The sequence below is a fragment of the Copadichromis virginalis genome, linkage group LG3 (genome assembly GCF_057382275.1).
Source record: "Copadichromis virginalis isolate Kocher_CV1m ecotype Utaka linkage group LG3, C_Virginalis_male_GT1.1, whole genome shotgun sequence".
In the NCBI taxonomy this organism is placed as follows: Eukaryota; Metazoa; Chordata; class Actinopteri; order Cichliformes; family Cichlidae; genus Copadichromis; species Copadichromis virginalis.
Window position 1 is genome coordinate 47,197,322 of NC_140620.1, and position 21,003 is coordinate 47,218,324.

Below are 21,003 nucleotides of genomic sequence, written 5' to 3' on the forward strand. Positions count from 1 at the left end.
TGTTGTTTTTGACAGTTTTATATTGCTTTTAATTTATTTGATAGTTTTAGAGCCCGTCTGACACATTATATTGCCAAATGAATTCACTTGTCTGCCTTCACACATATGAACTTGAGCAACATCCTCTTCTTAATCCACAGGGTTTAATATGATGTTGTTCCACCTTCTGCAGTTATAACAGTTTCAACATTTCTGGGAAGATTTTCCACGTGTTTACGAGTGTTTATGGGAAATTTTGACCATTCTTCCAAAAGCGCATTTGTGAGACACCCAAAGTCTTGCTCTAATTCATCCCAAAGGTGTTCTGCTGGTTTGGGGTCAGGACTCTGTGCAGGCCAGTAAACTTCCTCTACACCAAACTCGTTCATCCATGTTTTTATGGACTTGCTTGTGCACCTTTGTGCACAGTCAGGAGGGAGCCGACCCCAAACTGTTTTCATGAAGTTAGGAGCATGAAATTGTCCAAAATATCTTGGTATGCTGAAGCATTAACAATTCTTTTTACTAGAACTAAGGGGTCGAGCCCAACTCCTGTAAAGCACCAAACTTTACACCTGTTACAATGCAAGGAAAATTAATGACTGACTTCTTGCACAGGCGGGATCCTGTCATGGTACCACGCTGGAATTCACTGAGCTCCCGAGAGCGACCCATCGTTTCACAAATGTTTGTAGAAGCAGTCAGCATGGCTAGATGCTTGACTTAATATGTATGATTTATACGTATGTATGGAAGTGATTCCAACACTTGAATTCAATGAACTGGATGGGTGAATATAATATAATGTATAATAGCTGGCTGATATTATCAGCCGATAGCGTCGATTTGGCAATTCTTAGTAATAAATTAAAATTTCAAAGGTAAAGAAAACCAACTTTTACCAAGTTATCAGTGTTGATGTTTCTGATGTTGCAACTCGTATATCACATTTTAAATTATAAATGTATAAATATTATAACTGGTCTGTAAATCGTTAACTAGTCCTGCATTCAGCATCAGAATGTTTTTAGTCTGCCTTTCTAAAGTATCTTGGTGCCAGAAGCTCTGAACTTGTTTTAGAGTAATATTGCAACAAACTCTGAGCTCACCCTCCATACCCAGTCCATTTCCTGCTCTGCTTATACAAGCTCGATGGCGCCGTGATTCCTTTCGCTTTGTCAGCGGCACAGTGCGTAGTGTGTTACCACTCATTTATGACTAGGTGAGATCTTTCCAGCATTCAGTCATAGCACTAAAAGAATATACAAATAGGAATTTGATTTTCTTTTTTTTTTTCTAACTGCTCCCACTTGACTGGCATTTTCGAAGCCGTGTATCGATGGAAGTGATGTCTTCACCTCTCTCTCTCTCGTTCAACATTCTGGTGGTTTTATGAGACGAGCTGGTGTCTCTGTTGGTTACTGTTCAGGGGGAAGGTCATAAATGGGCGATTTATGTCTGAAGTATAGCCAGGAATGCTGATGCTACTGTCAGAGAGCAGAGATACTGTCTGGTTTGACTCACATTTAATGGAAACTATAAAGTCCACAACTGCATGTCCTAACTCACTCACTTTCCAGTATGTGCTCACACAGGGACGGAGTCAGCATAACTGGCAGACAGAAATTGTATAGAAAGGCGTAATAAGGCAGACGGACGATAAATTTGCTCTGCGTGACACCAGAGAAGGGTTCACATTTTCAGCGTCTTGCAACACATTTCTGGACTAATTTGCGGTATAAATGCACCAAGTGTACCGCCGGCGCTAAAACTAATCATCATAGAGACAAATGAGAACACTTCATTAGCGCTTAGAGTTCCAGCGGTGTCCGCATGTGTACAAATGCTACTCTTGCAACACAATTTCACAATTTGATAAGTGCAAAGGTATTCATTACCACAGCGCCAGCTAACGTGATGCTTGCATTGATTACTGCAACTACTTTTTTTTCCTCAACAGCTCTTATGTGGACTTCTACACCACCATTGTTAAGTTATGGGCATTTTAATTGCTGTAGACAGGGGTCCATTAGCATAGCTACTTGGGTGGCCTTGGCCATGTTTCTCTAAATCATTAAGCTAATTATACAAGCTAATTAATCAGTATGCTTGGAATGGGCTGCGCGAGCAGACGCTGCTCTTTGTTGGCTTGCATAATGAAACGGGTCCATTTTTAGATGGGGGTGAAAAATGGAGAAGGGGAGGGAGAAAGAAACTTTGATCTCAAAAGTAAACATATGATTTTTGCATATCAAGTGCTTCGGCAAAGTGGGTGTGGGGAAGAAAAAAAATGATGTGAAGTAGGTTTGCAGATGCAGAAAGTCAAGCGAGATTCACATTTGTGGCGCTTTGAAGATTGCTTGAAGACAGCGGATAGGGGAGGTAGTTTGTGCTGCGGTGTCCAACATCCAGTTATCCGTGTGGGGTGGTTTTTTTTGTTTTTTTCTCCACGGGAGGCAAACGCAGCCAGAGATCTGTCAATCACCTGTGCCACTGTGACATCTGAGGGTAGTCAGACAATCTCAAGGGCACGTGTTTTACTTAACTGAAGCAAACGTAGACGACTTAATATTTATGCCTCTACCTAAGAATGAAAATCAGCCTTTATACTGCTTGGATATTGTGTCCCTTTTCACAACACAACCTGAAACCACATTCAATTAAAGCCCCAATTACATGCACTATGTCATTATAACTGGCTGTGTTTGTGTGTGTGTGTGTGTGTGTGTGTGTGTGTGTGTGTGTGTGTCAAGCATATACTTATGCTTTCTTGCACGCTTTTTAAAACAAGGCACTGTCAGAAATTATTACTTCCAAGCAGACATAACCAAACATCCTGCCATCCTGTCTTCAGCAAAAGGTGCAGACACTGTCAGCATTCATGCAGGAGTTTTATTTTTAGCAGCTCTCATTATGCACAATGGAAAGTCATTTTCTCAAAGTGCATGAAGCATGTTTACAAACCTAATAGGGCTGCGGTGATAACGCATCAGCGCGAAGACACTACAGTGTGTGCCAGCTCATGCTCGTCTCCGTTCACCTCGGTGCGGTGACTCTGTATGCAAACTCAGCACTGGCGTTCGGTACACCGATGTAAGTGTTTAGTGGTGAATGGACTAAAGCGTGACACGTCCTGACCTCTTTGTCTCTTTACCCGCAGGGAAATTCGGAGGAGTTCTGTTCTTTCGTCGCTCTGGTCCGAGGCAGCAATCGCAGCTGATTATTCCAAACGGGTAAGATTGAAAAAAAAGAAAACAACAACAACAACAAAAACTCAAACCCTACAATTGTGTTATTTAATCTGAGAAACTCCACTGATGACAGCCACTCCACTGGGGGATTTCTTTTTTTTCTACCTCCAGCGTTCAAATGTCAGCAGTGCAGGAGAATAATAATGTCAGCCCACAGAAATCAAATCAGGGGTCAGACAAATAAATGATGTTAGTATGGATTAAGATAAAGGTAGAATACATGTCAGGACATGATGCATTGCTCACTTGTAGATAATATTTTTCTTCTTTGTCTGACTTTTATTATGAATCGGGATGAATGTTGCACAAACTATAGAAAAATAAATGAGTGCCTTTGCAAAGGCAGTTTTATTCAATAACAGCTTGAGATTAATTCCACTCATGCTGTCAGTAGGCTACCATGTTGGGCTGATGACACACAAAGCATGCTAACGGTGCCCTCTGCAGTACAGGGATCTCCACTGCTGCTACTCTACAGTTTTAAGAGCAAAGCTGTTCTCATATGAAGACTGTGTGATGCACGCTGTTCACACCTCTCACTATATTTGCTCCTGCAAACACCCTGAATCTTCAGAATCACCTGCCGTATTAAAATAGCGTTATTGCAGTGTATAATTATGCTGTAAAGCCGTGTCGTGACACTAACGCTTTAATCTGCACTAACTAAAGTTCCCACAACTGCAAACGCCGAACTGTCCTCGGCTAAATCATGATGTCTCTCTCATTATCATCATCATAATAACGTTCCAGCTGGGATAATTAAAAGTACAGTTCATGTCCTTTGGAAATGAAGCCAAGTTTTACCCTCTATCACAGCGGTGTTTTTCAGATCAATGAACAGTCCCGTGGTTTCCCCCGGAGGACTTGCGGGTGCAGCTGTAATTGGAGCGTTTGTGTTGCTCTGAGTTACTGCTCCCCGGGCAGAGGCCAGCGCACACCAGAACATTCTTCCACATGTCCACAGGATTTCCAATGAACTCATCAAATACACTCGTAGGGGAAGCGTGTTGAGATCAAATTATCACACGCTCAGTTCTTAAGGAGGATTGAGACCCTCATTTTTATTTCCTGTCCCTGCTGGCAGCATCACATATATCCCTAAGTGTGTTAAATGAGATCGCAGGCACTAAGAATGAAAGATCTTTTTCAACAAGGCTTCGGATGCTACTCAATGCCTTGTTGTAATTACCGGGAGCATTTGTAAAAAAAATTGGCAGGAGGCGCAGGTGGCACACTGATTCAAATTAAAGGTGACGGCGACAAATGCGACATGCGTGGAAAGGCTAGGCAAAGACAGTTAAATACAGATAAGTGAGGAAGGCTAACTTTGCGTCAATGACAGGAGCAGAGTTGTCACTATCACGCTTCGCTACTGTTGGAAGCCATTCGAGTGCCCTGTTTAAGAGCCATTAAGTCATTAAATTTAAATCGAATTTGCTGTTTCTTTTCAGGGAAGAAAAAAAAACATTAGGGGCACTGTTGTTAAAAAGATGCTGTAATGCATTTTTACCAAGAACTGCGGGTACATAGGTGCCCTACGCCTGTCAGATGGAGTCGTGTTATATAAAGTGGAATTCACAGCAGTAGCAGGTGACCTGGTTTAAAATAGCAGCCGAGAAGAAAAAAAGTTTCCTGAAAGTAGGAAGTCTACTTCCTCATAGTGCTTACAGTACCTGTGAAGTGACCCGTTAGCACTGAAAAATGATGCGTCTTTGGAGTATTAAACAACCGAATCACTTAAAACTGTACAGTGTTGCTGGCTTTTACTGCGTCATTGACGTGTACTAAAATAGCTTTTTGTTGCAAAATACAAAAGTAGTCTTTATTTTTGTGTTTTGGCACAAACTGTTAGATGGGTAGGTTTAAGCTCTTTTGGAGCAGGTTAAATTGTCAAGGATACAAAAGTAGGTGTAGCGTTTAAGACTAAACTGGCTTCAGTATATTATATCATGGTTGGCACTGTGTGTGTGTGTGTGCATCCATCCAAGTGTTGTGGGCCAGACCTGGCTCCAATGATTTATTACACTGCTTGAAGGGATTTGTAATTTCATGAGGTCACATGAGTAGCATGTCAGTCAGGCATAGCAAAGTGTTCTCTTTGGCCCTGCTGGCAATTGGTAGGCATGCCAAAACAGAAAGAAAGAAAAAAATCCTGTTTCCAGCACATATTCAGGTACACCAGCAGGTACGCAGTCTTACACCCACACCCACACAGTTACAGAACCAAATACTGTAATCCAGCTTAGCACTGCTTTATCACCTGAGCAGGAGGCAGACGTTATGCAAATGCACGTAAGATATTCCAGAGGCACGTCAGCTTAAGCCTGCCTTTAAAATGGCTTTTGAGAGGTTAATTCTATGCAAATAGAGCATCACGAGTTGAAAAACGAGATGGGTATTTTTCTAATAACACTAAGAGGAAGCCACTTAGATGCAAAGTGGAGTCTTTCAGATTGACCTGGGGTAATCATTACGAGCCTAAAGGTAGTACAACGTTTTTTCTTTTGGCCAACATTAATCTGCAAAATTCAAATGAAAATTAAACATAGCTATGTTCATTTGCATGCTCTTTTCTTAATGTGCATATTCCTACCAGATGTGAATTTATATGTTTATTGATGATGCACTTGATGAATTTGAAGATACAGTCACCATAGATTTGTTTTTACGGCTTTCTTATGTGCACCTTCAGGTTTCTTTCATCATTTTGTTTGCAATATTAAAATAGTGGGTTACAAAAAAAGCTGTAAGCTGGAGACGATGTTTTACAGTTTTAAAGTGAACAAAGAAAATCTGATTATATCAAACATATTTATATACGTATATAAATATATATATTATTTTCTGCTTCTTCCGTATGTAACTGCTCGCATTGTTGAAAATAGTACATGAAAGTGATGCTAATATTAGAATTATCCACCGATTCCTTTTGCTAATAAAGAATAGACAGAGTCAGCCTGGCAGGCTATATGCACACACTCATGTGGTTTGTATTCTTATCTCAGTTACTATCTCATCTTCTAGGTGGGGGCAAAGGGGGCATTAATTTCACTGGTGTGTCGGTGAGGTAAAACCGCAGCATCGGGCAGCATGTTGGCACCTGCGTGATCCCACCAAAGAAGCCTCATTACTCGGTGAGTCGGATAAATGTTCTTTCAGTTCATGCAAGGGCATCTGTTTTTGGATTTTCTATATTAAACCTAACCTTTTTGTCAGCTCACTTTTCAATTAGTTCGTTGTCATTCATCTTAATGATAAAAGAAGCAGAAGAATCGCTCTCACAACTTTAAGCTGCTAATGGATAAAACTGCAGCAGAAGCTCTCCACACCACGTCATTGACTTTGTTTTTAATTGAGTTGTGGCATTTGAAAAGTATAAAAGGAGGAATATGATAAGGTTATTTTTTTGCTAATTTTTCTCATGTGCTCATTTTTTGTGTTATTCGTTACAGAACATACAGAGTACACTTGAACTTTTTATTTAAAATGATATAAAGTACATCTGAATCTTTAAAGAAAACTACAAAATGTTTGAAGAATTAGCCTAAACTCTTTTACTCCTGCATTTTAAGACACTAAAAGTTTTACTACAATGTATGGCTACACATATTTCTCACAATGAAAACAATTTGAAAACAGTTACTTTAAAATATTCTGTCGTTAAGTGATGACATGATGAATCCTACTTCCGGGTAGAGCAGGGCGATATGGCCAAAAATATTTATCACGATATATATTTGAAAATTTGCGATAACGATATAACCGACGATATAATTGATGCGAGACAAAATACAACTCCACAACATTACTAGCGCAAAAAGACAACCTTCCATTTATTTTCACTTAAACAAGAAGCTGGTTTTTATGTACATTAAAGCTTTATAAAAATGTAACAGTGCAAATGCAAATTCCTTGCTGAAAGTTTAACCAAAAGGCATTTCCAGTAGAAATGGGCTGACATATCCTGAGCATAACCATGTATAATATCCACTGAAGTTAAAAAGAGGTGCTTTGCAACATTAAACTGCAGTGTGCAGTACGCATTTTTCGGACCATAAGGTGCACGGGATTATAAGGCACATTAAGCAAAACAAAGCAGTCAGATAAATCAAACTTTATTAAACTCATTCTTCTTGCTTCCTCCACTTCTGTACCATTGATTCATTAATGTTGAATTCTCTGGCAGCTGCTCTATTCCCATGTTGCTGCAGTATATTAATGACTAACCTCGTATTGTGGATGGATTATCTCAGTTGTTCTCCTGACTGAAGTTTGGTCCGTTTACAGCATCCTGCCATGCGATTGCATTTGTCTCTAACCATGAGGAACCTTCACGTTAACTTTTATAAGTGGAAAAGTGTTAGTGTTCGTCCTCCAGCTTCACTGTTTATGTTATGCTAACATAGCTGTGTCGCTAGCGATCACGTAGCACATCATTATATACCAGCTAGCCCAACTTCAGTAACCCTACAAATGTCACTGCTGTTTAGTTTCCTGTCTTCATTTATGTTGGAAGTGATAGCAGAGGTGTACGTTTGATTTTTTTCAGAAATCTCTCAGTCAGAACATGCAATATCATGCTTAGGTAACTAGCGAGCTAACTTCCGCTAGCTTCCTGCTAACTTCTAACTCCGTTAAATGTAATAACTTTTGTTTTCCTGGATGCCTGGAAGTTAAACTTCATAGTTACACCTGGTAAAGCAGCAATGCTGATCGTTTTATTAAAGATGAAAGAATTTAGACAGTTTTTAACTCTAAGTGATGCTGCAGTGTTGTTTGACCTGAAGCATACGGAGTTTAGGACCCAGATTACTCCCAGATTTAAGAGCATCTTAGTCCGACAAATATGACAATAACAACGGCTGCTTGCATGTTCTGCAAAAAATGTGCTTTGTTGTGTATCTGATGGACAAACACCAAACCAGTTCCACATCACGGAAGTTGCACCATTTTTACAAACCAATTCTGGTTCATCTGTTTCACTCAACAATCGGCCATGTGCGTATGAAAACAAAGGCACTGCGCATGCGCGTTTTACTCCCATTCTATCGCGATATTTCATTTTCCTATCGTTGCCTAACATTATACCGGTATTACTGTGAACGGTATAATATGGCCCAGCCCTACTTCCGGGCCTAAAGTAGTCTGCGTTTAATAGGGTTTTTGTGTTGTTAACATGTTTAATGTTATGTATTTTCTTCTATTTAATCTCAAAAAGCTCCTAAAACAGTCAGTGATCCCTGTTGACCTCCCTCGGCTTTTATTACCGCTAATCATTTATTTAAGCTCAGTTTTTAAAACCTTAGGATGTAACTACAGCCCAGCCCATGCAGCAGTATATGAATGACTAACCTCGTATTGTGGATGGATTATCTCAGTTGTTCTCCTGGCTGAAGTTTGGTCCTTTTACAGCATCCTGCCATGCGATTACATTTGTTCCTGACCACCGAGAACACTCACGTTAACTTTTATCGAGTGGAAAAAAAGTTAGCTTGTTTATATTATGCTAACATAGCTGTGTCGCTAGTGGTCACGTAGCACATCATTATATACCAGCTAGCCAAACTTCAGTAACCCTACAAACATCACTGCTGTTTAGTTTTCTGTCTTCATTTATGTTGGAAGTGATAACAGAGCTGTACGTTTTAATTTGTTTCCAAAACCCCGCAGTCAGGACATGTTATATTGTATTTAGATAGAAGCTAGCGAGCTAACTTCCTGCTAACTTCTAACTCCATTAAATGTCATAAATTCCGTTTTCATGGATGCCTGGATGTTAAACTCAATTGTTACACCTGGTAGAGCAGAACGCTGATCATTTTATTAAAGATGAAAGACTTTAGACAGTTTTTCAACTCTCAGTAATGCCATAGTGATCGTTTGATATATGGACCTGCAGCGGAGTTTAGGCCCGGACACGGCTAGTGACGTCAGACTTAACGACCGAATATGTGAAATGGGACAAGATTTAGTGATTTAAGGCTGATAACAAGTACGTGAAAAGTTGTGCATAATCAGCATAAAGTTGGTTTAATCAGCTTTGTACATACTGCAAAAATGCAAACGTAACACAGAAAGTCTGCTTAACATCTAAAATGAATATTAACTATGTCATAATTCAACACAGAAAAAAAACAATGACTGGGGCAATATAATGACCATAATATCTGATATAGATAAGAACTACTGAAGCCTAAGATGTAGTTGTGTGCCAGGCCTGGTTGTTGAGCTCTCAGTAGTCTAGAAGGAGTAAACAGAAAAAGAAACAAACAAAGACACAGATAAAGACGAGAGCACTCAGAGAGCTAACTATCCCCGACAGGGAACAGCAATACTAAAACTGATGTTATTTATGCTGATGTCATCATTCGTAATACTGAAACCCCCAATAGTGACGTCTGCACTGTTTTCATAGATCATTTGTGCTGATGTCAGCATTGTTAATGGAAATCTAGTGTAGTATATTAATCTTTTGGTTTCAATATGAAGTCATGTAATGTTGTAATGAAAACATATGTTTTAAGGAGCTCAAGGAAGTGCTTATGTCTCCCAGTCACTGTTATATTGCTTAAAGTTTGAAGACGATCCAGTGGAAACTAAAGCCTTTTCCTAATGCTAAATGGACCAGTCTTATATAGCGCTTTTCTACTTTTTCCAAGCACTCAAAGTGCTTTACTAACTTGCCTCATTCATGTTTTCACACTCATTCGCATAAGCACTTTTTTCTATTTACCATTTACACACATTCAAACTCAGATGGATGCATCAGAGAGTAACTTGGGGTTAGTATGTTGCCCAAGGATATTTGGCAGACGGGGATCAAGCCACCAAACGTCCGAGTAGCAGGTGACCTGCTTTACCACCTGAGCAACGGCCACCCCAAATTCATGTGATCCTAACCTTTGACCTATGACCTTGAAGCATTACTTCTAATATGGTCTATTTTATTAATTTTACAAATATGATTAGAGCAGAGCTGTCTGAAATCCTTTGCCTGTTCAAGCTGTAAAAAGCTTGCAGATTTCTCAATTACTATGTCATTATGTGAAACTTTATGTCATCATTGTGATGTCTTAGGGTTTTGTACTGAAAAAATAAACACTGTGTTGTACAGCCCTCTCCATAGTCATATAAAAGATCAGTTAATATGGTTTCTTGCAATTGTTTTTCAAGGTCAGCTTTGACCTTGGGCATGAACAGAAAAGGTCAAGGTCAAATGCTTAGCCAGCCTAGTTGGTGTATTGTTGTGATGTTTCAATAAATGTCTTGTGTCCGTTCAGCCTCATCAACAGCAGAAAAGGCTTTTTTTTTTTTTAATTTAAATCACAATGTAAGATGTTTACATTGTGTGTGAATCACCTTTCAATTCAATTCAGTTTTATTTATATAGCACCAAATAACAACAACAGTCGCCTCAAGGCGCTTTATATTGTAAGGTAGACCCTACAATAATACAGTTGCTTGCAAAAGTATTCGGCCCCCTTGAACTTTTCCACATTTTGTCACATTACAGCCACAAACATGAATCAATTTTATTGGAATTCCACGTGAAAGACCAACACAAAGTGGTGTACACGTGAGAAGTGGAACGAAAATCATACATGACAAATAAATAACTGCAAAGTGGGGTGCAAAACATACAGAGAAAACCCAACAATCATATGACCCCCTATGAGCAAGCACTTTGGCAACGGTGGGAAAGAAAAACTCCCTTTTAACAGGAAGAAACCTCCGACAGAACCAGAGAACGAAAAAAATACATGAGAAAATAAGAAAACAAAACAAAGAAAGGACTAACTAAAACCTTAAATAAATGAGGTACTGTAGAGTATCATAGTACCTATGCAAGGATATCACAACAAGCTGTCAGCGATGAATACAAGATTACAGGCTTACAGCAACCTGACATAAAAAACAAGCTATTGCATATTTACACAGCATCATCATTTTCATCTCTTTAACTTAGTTGTATTGTCAGGAAGAGAAAAAACTACATACAGTGTTTTAGATGTTGGCGCTGCAACACAACAAAGCATAAAACAATTTTAACAGCTACCAGCTGTGCAGCATTGTAAGCAGCCAGAGTGTGATTGGGGCAAATTCCTAGTGTCATTTCCCACATTTAACCAGCATCTGATATACTAGAACCCGTTTTGAGGAGAGAAAATCCCTGACCCAAGCCTGCGCGGTGATGTAGCTGAAGAAATACATTCAGTGGGGTATAAATATTGCACAGTGAGTACATGGAGGGCTTTTTGGCCAATGAATTATTACAAAGTCCAGTGGGTTCGTGCCAGCCGCGGAGTATATCTCGCTCAGCTTCACCCTGCAATAAGCTGTGACTGGGGAATTGTGGTTATAGTCACACCACAAATAAAGACCAGTGATACCAGAAATCCATCACATTCATCCCACAGGTTGTGTGCTTACATTTGGCCAGACTCAGCAATATCCAGTTAGCTAAAAGGGTGTAAATAACAATGAAAGTGCACACAGCAGGTGGTAGACAAAAAAAAGAGGAAAAGTTAATGAAGTTCCACTTTTTTTTTCTTGTATTATCATTTTTTTTCTTCTTTTTCTGTACACATGAGGCACAGCGGCGTTAGCTAGTCAACATTTACAGGAGGCAGGAATGAGAGACAAACTATTTCCCTTGGTGATCAGCTTCATGATGCTTAGATAGATGGTGATCCCCGAAGCGAATAAAGTGTGCCACCCTCACGTTCTCGCTCTCAGAAGAGCAAATCTGGATGGCGACGATGATGGTGGTGATGATGATGAGTCTATTTGCTCAACAGCAGTAGAACAGGGATGTGAAATTACTCCATGTTCGGATTTTTCCTGCTAAATCACTTTTCATTTGCACAAGATAATCACGTAACCCGGCGGAGCATGAAGTCGATAGTTAACACAGCTGATTGTACCAGCACAATGAGGTTAAACGAAGATCAAAATAAGTATTCGAAATGGAAAAAAGGGGGGAGGGGATGACTTTTGGATTGTCAAACCAAAGATATGTTGGGCAGGTTGGTGATTAGCAGCAATGCATAATCCCCAGTCTGCTGACATATTTCTTTTGGATACTGGCTGTCTGAAAAAGACAGATATGCAGTGCAGAATGGATCAAATCTGTTTCATGTCAGATAGCAGCTAGCGGTTTCTTAGGACAAATCTCTACTAAGCCACAAGCAGACTGGATTAGAGATTGAAGCAGTGACCACAGTGGATCAGGAGAATACTAAAAAGGTGCATTATTAAATGATTAGCGACAATTTCCGATAACCTCCAAATTACTTTCTTAAATACAGCACATTCATAAGTCCCGTTGCCTCACTTGTCGTGATTGAAATGCTCATTCTTAAATATCGCATTTGTATTGTGATTATGAGGAAGCGAACATGGGAGATTCGTCTTATTCTCTGTGGAGAAAAAAGGCAGAATTTTGCAAAAGCCCTGAGCCTGTGCGCATGTTTAATGCAATGCGCAGGTTTGTCTCGAGGTGTTATGGATGAGGTGTTTCATGGGACCTGCTGCTCATTTAGTCCTGTGACAGGTAATGTTCTGGTGCTTTTTGAGATGTGGCTTAAACACACGCATACTGTTTGCTTGCAAAAAAAAGGAAAAAAAGAGGAAAAACATGAAGAAATGGAGCTGCAGCATCACTGGTCATGCAAATGGATAACCTCAGCTTTTTCTTTCATTAGTTAACATAGTGCAAACGTGTGCGGCAAACAATCTGCATACTTAATCCCACTGCAACCTCCAAAGGAAATGAAAGAAGAGTCTAAACGTGCGTCAGGATACACATGTTAAGGGAATGCTATCTCAGGACTTTGGACTGTCTATGAAACTTCAAACCGAATCATTCTTACACAGACAGATATTTTTCAGCCAAAGTGTGTTTTTGTTGCCAGCCTTTATCCAGCATTATATAACCACAAGATGGTGCTATGCATCACCGTTTGCCTTCCAAGCCTTCCCCAAGTCCCTCCACGTGAGGAGGCGTGATTCACCTGCGTCATTAGAATGACTGCTTTCCATTTAATAACTCAGTAAAGTCTCATTTGCATGAAAAATGAAACGAAATACATTGTTTTTGAATCGCTCGATCAGGATTGACCGTGATGCCAAACTAGTTATTTTAAATCTCAATCTTCAAATGACAAAAAGTTGCAGTCATTTTATTTAATCCAAGAAAAACTAAACATTAAACATTATCTACATTACATTTTCCATTTTCTCATTTCACAAAAAAAATCCCAAATCATCTAAATAAATCAAAGTAAAACTAACATGAAGATGTGAAAACCACCAGAGCAAACTTGAGTTTTAAAGATTGTATTGAAAAAAGAAATATTGAATTAGTTGTCGGGCGACTTGCTTTCAGGGAAGCTTTATGTATGTGCGTAGCACGTGACAGGTTAAATGCATGTTTACATGCTTATGCAGTATAGAAGGAGATTAGATGGGGTGATAGTACAATTGAAATTACAGTAAAATCCAGTAGGTGGCAGTCTGTCAATACAGATTTTTTTTTAACACACCCACAGTAGGTGTGCCTCTCATCATCAGGAGAGGTTCCTTACTTGCTATGTCTCTGCACAGTATGACGGGTGAATGCAAAGTGACAGCGCAAATGAACTTTTATCGATGGTGTAATGAAACACGCAAGCTATTTGGATGTGGTGTGTGTGTGTGTGTGTTTAAATACATATATATATATATATCATGGATTAATGGCTGCATGAGAAAGTCAGCACTCACACACACACCTCTGCAGTGTTTTTTCCTCTTTCATTTTCGCCCCTTATATCTCTTGCGCTCCATCTCTCACACTTGCACAAAGCTGAATGGCGTCACCACCCACCACTCACACTCACTCATGCGCGCAGACACACACACACACACACACACACACACACACACACACACACACACACACCTCCTCGCCATCTGTCTGTGCAGCGGCCCGTGTCTCTTGCACTGGGAGCAGTTGAGAGCAAGACAGAGAAAGTGTCTCTTGGCTCTTTAGTTCTGAATCCCACTTCCGCTCTTCTTTCTCCTGCTGTGCTGTTGTCTATCAAACGGTCTCACAGCATCACGCTGTGTGCTGATGAGCTCTCCGTGCCTTTGTAACACCTGTGTGCTTTTACTGTAACGAGAGCTCGTCTCAGCTTCAACCTGAGCCCCGTTTCCGCGCGAATGTTAAAGATCAACAAAAGGAAAAACAAACAAGCCTGATTAGCTTGTTTATAATAAGTTTCATATTAATAGCACAGATGGCAGGATTACGCCCTCCAAGAAATATTTTTGGTAAAAGAAACCGTGGGACCGGCATGTTCCCCGTGACAGAGTGCAAGAGGAATGCGCACATTTTGGACATCGTTTGCTGCTATTACCTCTGCCAGAGTTGTAAGGAAGCAGAGTGAATTTCTCTGTGTGCTCCTTGATTTTATCGAGCAGCGTGAGTTTACGGTAAAAAAATAAATAAATAAAGCACACAAAGCCAGGAATGACAGCATCTTTACATAACAGAATGATTAAAATCCACAGGAATGCACATGATAGGTGTCATAAAGACTGTGTTTTCCCCTCTGTCTAAGAGTCCCTTCTCTTCATAGTAAATTTTCATAACCCTGCAACTTACCAGAAAGCTTTGTAGGCAGCTTAAGTAATTTGAACAAAAATGCATCACCTCTCTCCCCTCAGTCGCCTCCCTTTAGACAGCAAGCAAAAGTGCCTTCATAACGCTGCTATATTCAGCTGCGGTGATAAGAAATGGCAGCTATCAGCAAGCGGTCTGAAAGCTGCATATAACTGTTATTGTGTGTGTATATATATATTAAAAAAATTGATTTATGTGGCCTATCACTTAGGAGGTGCAAAATGTGGATGAGTATGGGCTAATATAATAATAGAGGATGAATGAGAGGGATAAAGAAAGGGCCAGGTGACGCCTCAAGAAGGAGAGCGAGATCAAAGGCAAAAGACGTTTAATAACAGCAAGAAATTCAATTTTCTAATCATCTTCTGTGGAGTTCACGTAATTAATTTCAGTTAGAAAAGAGAGAAAATCATTATATTAAGATAAAGGACTATATATATATATATATATATATATATATATATATATATATATACATATGTCAGAAAGTTTGTATCAACTTCTGAGCACGATCACTTTGAAATTTTTTAAATATGCATCACCTTTCATCCAAGAATTCAATTCAATTCAATTCAATTTTATTTATATAGCGCCAAATCACAACAAAAGTCGCCTCAAGGTGCTTCATAGATACAGAGAAAAACCCAACATTCATATGACCCCCTATGAGCAAGCACTTTGGCGACAGTGGGAAGGAAAAACTCCCTTTTAACAGGAAGAAACCTCCGGCAGAACCAGTTTCTGGGAGGGGCGGCCATCTGCTGCGACCGGTTGGGGTGAGAGAAGGAAGACAGGATAAAAGACATGCTGTGGAAGAGAGACAGAAATTAATAACAGATATGATTCAATGCAGAGAGGTCTATTAATACATAGTGAGTGAGAAAGGTGACTGGAAAGGAAAAACACAATGCATCATGGGAATCCCCGGCAGCCCATGTCTATTGCAGCATAACTAAGGGAGGATTCAGGGTCACCTGGTCCAGCCCTAACTATATGCTTTAACAAAAAGGAAAGTTTGGAGCCTAATCTTGAAAGTAGAGATAGTGTCTGTCTCCCGAATCCAAACTGGAAGCTGGTTCCACAGAAGAGGGGCCTGAAAACTGAAGGCTCTGCCTCCCATTCTACTTTTAAATACTCTAGGAACAACAAGTAGGCCCGCAGAGCGAGAGCGAAGTGCTCTGATAGGGTGATATGGTACTACAAGCTCATTAAGATAAGATGGGGCCTGATTATTTAAGACCTTGTATGTGAGGAGCAGGATTTTGAATTCAATTCTGGATTTAACAGGATGAGGCTTCTCCAGTTCTAAAACCAAAAGGTGGAGAGTCCCAGGTATTTAAACCCTACTGGGAGTTGGCTCCTTTGGAGGTGTTCGTTGACCCACTATTAATCATCGCATCGTCGCAGGAGCCAAGTTGTGAAAAAAGGTGCAGGTCATTACCACCAGAGGTTTCAGGTGAAACCACGGTGAGACTTTGGCCCAACCTATCAGCCTAACTGATGCAAGGTGCAAGTTGGGGTTGAGTTGTTTTGACCAATCAGTAAAGAGACTGACTATTTTGGGCCCACAAGCTTTATCATTTGAATATGATAAACAAATAAAGATCAAATTACTCTAAATGTACCAAAGCAAACATCTAATATGTCCATATATTATATATATCAGGCAGCACGGTGGCACGGTGGTTAGCACTGTTGCCGCACAGCAAGAAGGTCCTGAGTTCAATTCCACCATCAGGCCGGGGTCTTTCTGTGTGGAGTTTGCATGTTCTCCCCGTGTTTGCATGGGTTCTCTCCGGGTACTCCGGCTTCCTCCCACCGTCCAAAGACATGCAGCTTGTGGGGATAGGTTAATTGGATAATCCAAATTGCCACTAGGTGTGAATGTGCGAGTGAATGTGAGTGTGAATGGTTGTCTGTCCCTGTGTGTCTGTCCCTGCGACAGACTGGCGACCTGTCCAGGGTGTACCCCGCCTCTCGCCCTATGACAGCGGGGATAGGCTCCAGCGACCCCCGCGACCCTGAAAAGGATAAGCGGAAGCGAATGGATGGATGGATGGATTATATATATCTAATACTACACAGTCTACCATCGTTTATGAGTGTTTGATTTTCCCTATAAATCCAACAAGTGTCAAATGATCTCTAATGAAAACACCCACTAAGTGCAGTCCAAAATGATTTCATACCTACGCAGCAGCAAAGATAATCCCACATTTTCCAAAACAAAAAGCTAAAACCTCTTTAAGGACTTTGTTTGCAATCTTGTATAGATATAAATCCAAGCTACTTTTCTCTGTTGAATATCAGTCTCTGATGCTCATTAAATGTTGTATGGAGAAAATAGGCTTGGCGCTAGCAAGCAGCCTCATGTTTACCCGTTGGCGCAGAGCTGGTGCGATGTCCAGACTTGTAAATCAGGCCCATTGAGGTAGCATAATGCCGATGATTATGACAGCCAGTCGCATGGGAGTGATAGAGGGACGTTGAGTTATGGACTTGGGGAGGATGCCCAGAACTGAAGAGTCTCGCAAATGCAGAAGCACTTTCACCAAAACACAAGTCCCCAGATGGGGACTAATGCTGCAGTTGGCGGCTGCACCACCCAAATGACTGCATATTAGCTGCTCAAAACCCGGCACACAGGATGGTGAAGGTTTTCCTTTTTTCCCCCCCTAAATTTCATAGTTGTGCCATTTTACTAAAAAATCTGAAAGAAAAAAAAATCACTTACTGAATACAAGAGCAACACACAGCCAGAGTATTTTGAAAGTGTTTTGTGTTGGTTGCACTGGCATGCGATGCATCACTTAACTAGATGACTTCAGCCAGGCGGATTCATTTCCATTCACTGTATTACTAAAGAATCTACTCTGTTCATTCTGCTCCTCTCCGCAGACCAACGATCATTCATCCCCATTGATCGTCAGCCATGATAATATAATCAGGCGTAAAGCACTGACAAGGCTGGCCGGTCCGATAGATCAGAGCTGCTGACAGCAGAGCTATGCACAGGTCATAAACCCTCACCTTCCTTGTTTGACCCCACATCAATTTGGCTCTTTCCAATATGAATGCAAATAACAATGCGTTTTTGGTGACATGTTTATGGTTATCTCTGTATCCCCCCTCTCGCTCCACCCGCTGCACCTAAATGTGCTGATGTTACTGAGCTAATGGGATTGAAAGAAGGTAACCTATTGCTCTGGAGTGGCCGGCACTCCACTCCCAAATACCTACTTTGAGCACCACCATTGCCCATGCCCATTTTTTGCGTTTGTTTGGGGTTTTTTTGCACAAACACTTACATATACAGTATATGCATACCTACATGTCCTCCGCCTCACTCACTTGTGTATGCATTGAGCTGATAAGTACTGCGGCTCATTTTCCCCATGGCAAAGCACAGTAAAAAACTGGGGAGTAATAATTGCTTTGGGGGGGTGGGTGGTGCGGCAATACGAGGATGGCTAAATATGCTTGATTGCCTCCTAAGCTTCAGTGCTGTGTAATGAAATATGGCTGCTGCAGACGGGGGCTCCCGTGCGATAGCTTTCTTGTCACTTTCTCACTTGCCTTTTTCTTTTTTTTCTTTCCCCTGCAGCCTTTCACTCTTCGGCGCCGGCATTTTCATCTTTGCTTGCCCATTGCCGTCGTCATAGAACGGAGTGCGTCCGAGCATTTGTTGCCATTGAACGCTATCTTAGCTATAATGTAATAATTACGGAGGCCAAATCCGGCCTAATTGAGTATTCCTCCCCGGCATCAAAATGCCAGGCGCCTTAATATTCCTCTGTTCTACAATTTAATTTGTGGATTCATTAGCATGACCGGCGTGTATAGAGAGAAAGCTGATAAGAAGGAACCCGGCAAAACACACCGGTGATGAGGTCAGTTTGTAGAGGCCAGCCATATCCTCACCTGGGTAATTACGTTAATTTACATGTAAGAACCGTAAAACCGAAAACCTTTTTTTTTAATGCAACTAAATGTCAGGTTAGCTTGTTTCCTTTAGCTTCTGCAAATAAAGAAGAGGTTTTCACACGGAAAATTGCCTCTGAGTCAGCGTGATAAGTGTCGGGCAGAGACACTACTTTGCTCGTGACATTCACAATTATCTTTGCTAATCATCCCATTTGACCGCTATAAAGTTCTACAATAATGTTTCAAAAGATAATGAGTCAAATTAAAACTCATCCAAAAAAAAGAGAAAGAAATGTCCCAGAACCAGCTCATTTTTATTGTAACCACCCAAAGCACATTTCTCCATGTTAGTTAAATAAGTAGCAAATCATTTACAAGAATATTAGTCCACAGGCTTGTATGGGCACAGCAGCATCTGCTAATGCATTTAGCAGGAAAATAGCCTGAGAAAATCTTCCGCGCACATTAAATAGACTTAAAAAGACTTTTTTTTTCTTTTTTCTTTCTTTTTTGCTTTCAGAATAACTAACAAGCCTAATTTGTTGTGCTACTTAAAGGAAAATGTAATCACACTTGTTTTCATAATTCACAAAGTCAATCGATAACTGCGGTTAAGTCATTCTCTACCGCACGCGCAATTTTCTCTTCCTTCAACTGAAATTTGGTTCAAAAGCACTTTTCTGTTTCTTAACTATACATTTTGTACATAATGGCGCCGAATACATGAACTAATTAAATGAGCAACATAACAATGTTGAAAAGCTGTATACAAAAATTCATGGTTGATTCATTTTTAGTAAGAGCTAATTGCGTTGTGTAGAGAAATGCTTTTCTTATACTTTTTCTATTTCTGTTTTTCTCGTGCATGTAGTTCTCTTTCCTGAGACGTCAACCACAGGATGAGGCCTGCGGCAGGTAAGAAACTGAGCAGAGTATCTTGATGCAAGAGGATTTTAACTGTTCTTTAAATATACATTTGTTTAAATTTCACACAGTACGTTAAGTCGGGGTTACTTTGTTCTACTTTCAAATTTGTGTATGTGAGCTGATAATGTTTCCAAATAACCATCTTTGTTTAAAAAAAAGAGTAAATTGCATGTTTTGAGTACAGAGACAGGCCCAAGAATATGTCAAGTGACATCAAATCAAGCGCTAAGCTGAATCTCGACTCAGCTCCATCTCCTGACCTGGATCGGGGCGGAGGAAACAGACTATATCTGGCAACCTAAACCTTTTTAAAGTGACTGAGAGTGTGAGGGAGACTGACTGGCACTGATGGGACCAGACCGGGACTGCGCGATGCCGTGCTGCACTGCACCCGGGCCTCAGAGCCTGATTGATAGAGTGTGATGAGACTGTCACTGAGCAAGGAGAGAAGCCGAGAGATAGGCTAGATGGAGGGAGGGAAGTGGGCTGACCAGGGGAGAGAGATAGAGAGAAATAAATCTGAGAACATGTGAAGGATGAAGTGGGGAAATGAAGTGGCTGGATGGAAGGTGGACATATGAAGGATGGGGAGGCGGAGCGCTGGGGGCGTGGGGTGGGGGGGGGGGTTGATGTTGGAGAGGTGAGTCAGATACTGAGAAGCTTACAGCTTTGCTTCTGAGCGAGATATACTTGGCATAAACAGATTTAGTTGATATGAATATCTGCAAAAACAGGATAAAACTTTTAAAAAAGGCAAGAAGTTATTTTTATGCAAGCAAAAATATCACATGACAAATTGTGGCTGATATTTATTAGGGCTGGATTTACTCCATTTACTAAACAAAAACTTTTTTTTACATAATGGAAAAAAATCTTTTGTAACTTGCAACACAATATGTTAGCACTTGACGTTATTTTTATTTCTTAAAGAAAAGCAAAGGTAAACAAAAGATTGGTCTGCACATATAGTATATTCTGATGGGCTTGGGGAATATTCTCAGACGTTCCAAGCAGCTAGCATTAGGCCAAGAGCTGGAGGTTGTGTGCTCCACAATGCCCCCTACTGGGCAAATCCAGCAAGTCATTATAGTAAAGTTAAACTAAACTAAAAACTAAATGTGAAAAGTTGATGAACATGTTAATTTAAGCTTTCAAAACGTTATGTGTTCATAATCTAGTACCTTTACTGATTTTCCTAAACTTTGCCTCTGACACGTGCACTCCAAACAATAATAAAAGATTGTAATTAAAATATTA

At 40.4% G+C, this 21,003-nt stretch overlaps 1 protein-coding gene across 34 annotated transcripts in view; it reads left to right on the plus strand.

Annotated features, from left to right (window-relative positions):
- ptprda (protein tyrosine phosphatase receptor type Da) overlaps nt 1-21,003 on the plus strand; it is a 426,095-nt gene that overhangs the window by 169,447 nt on the left and 235,645 nt on the right. For all 34 annotated transcript variants that reach the window (XM_085451392.1, XM_085451404.1, XM_085451395.1 and 31 more), the window contains exons 5-7: nt 3,140-3,212; nt 6,255-6,364; nt 19,691-19,734. The gene's annotated coding sequence lies outside the window, so the exon portion shown is untranslated. The remainder of the gene's footprint in view (nt 1-3,139; nt 3,213-6,254; nt 6,365-19,690; nt 19,735-21,003) is intronic.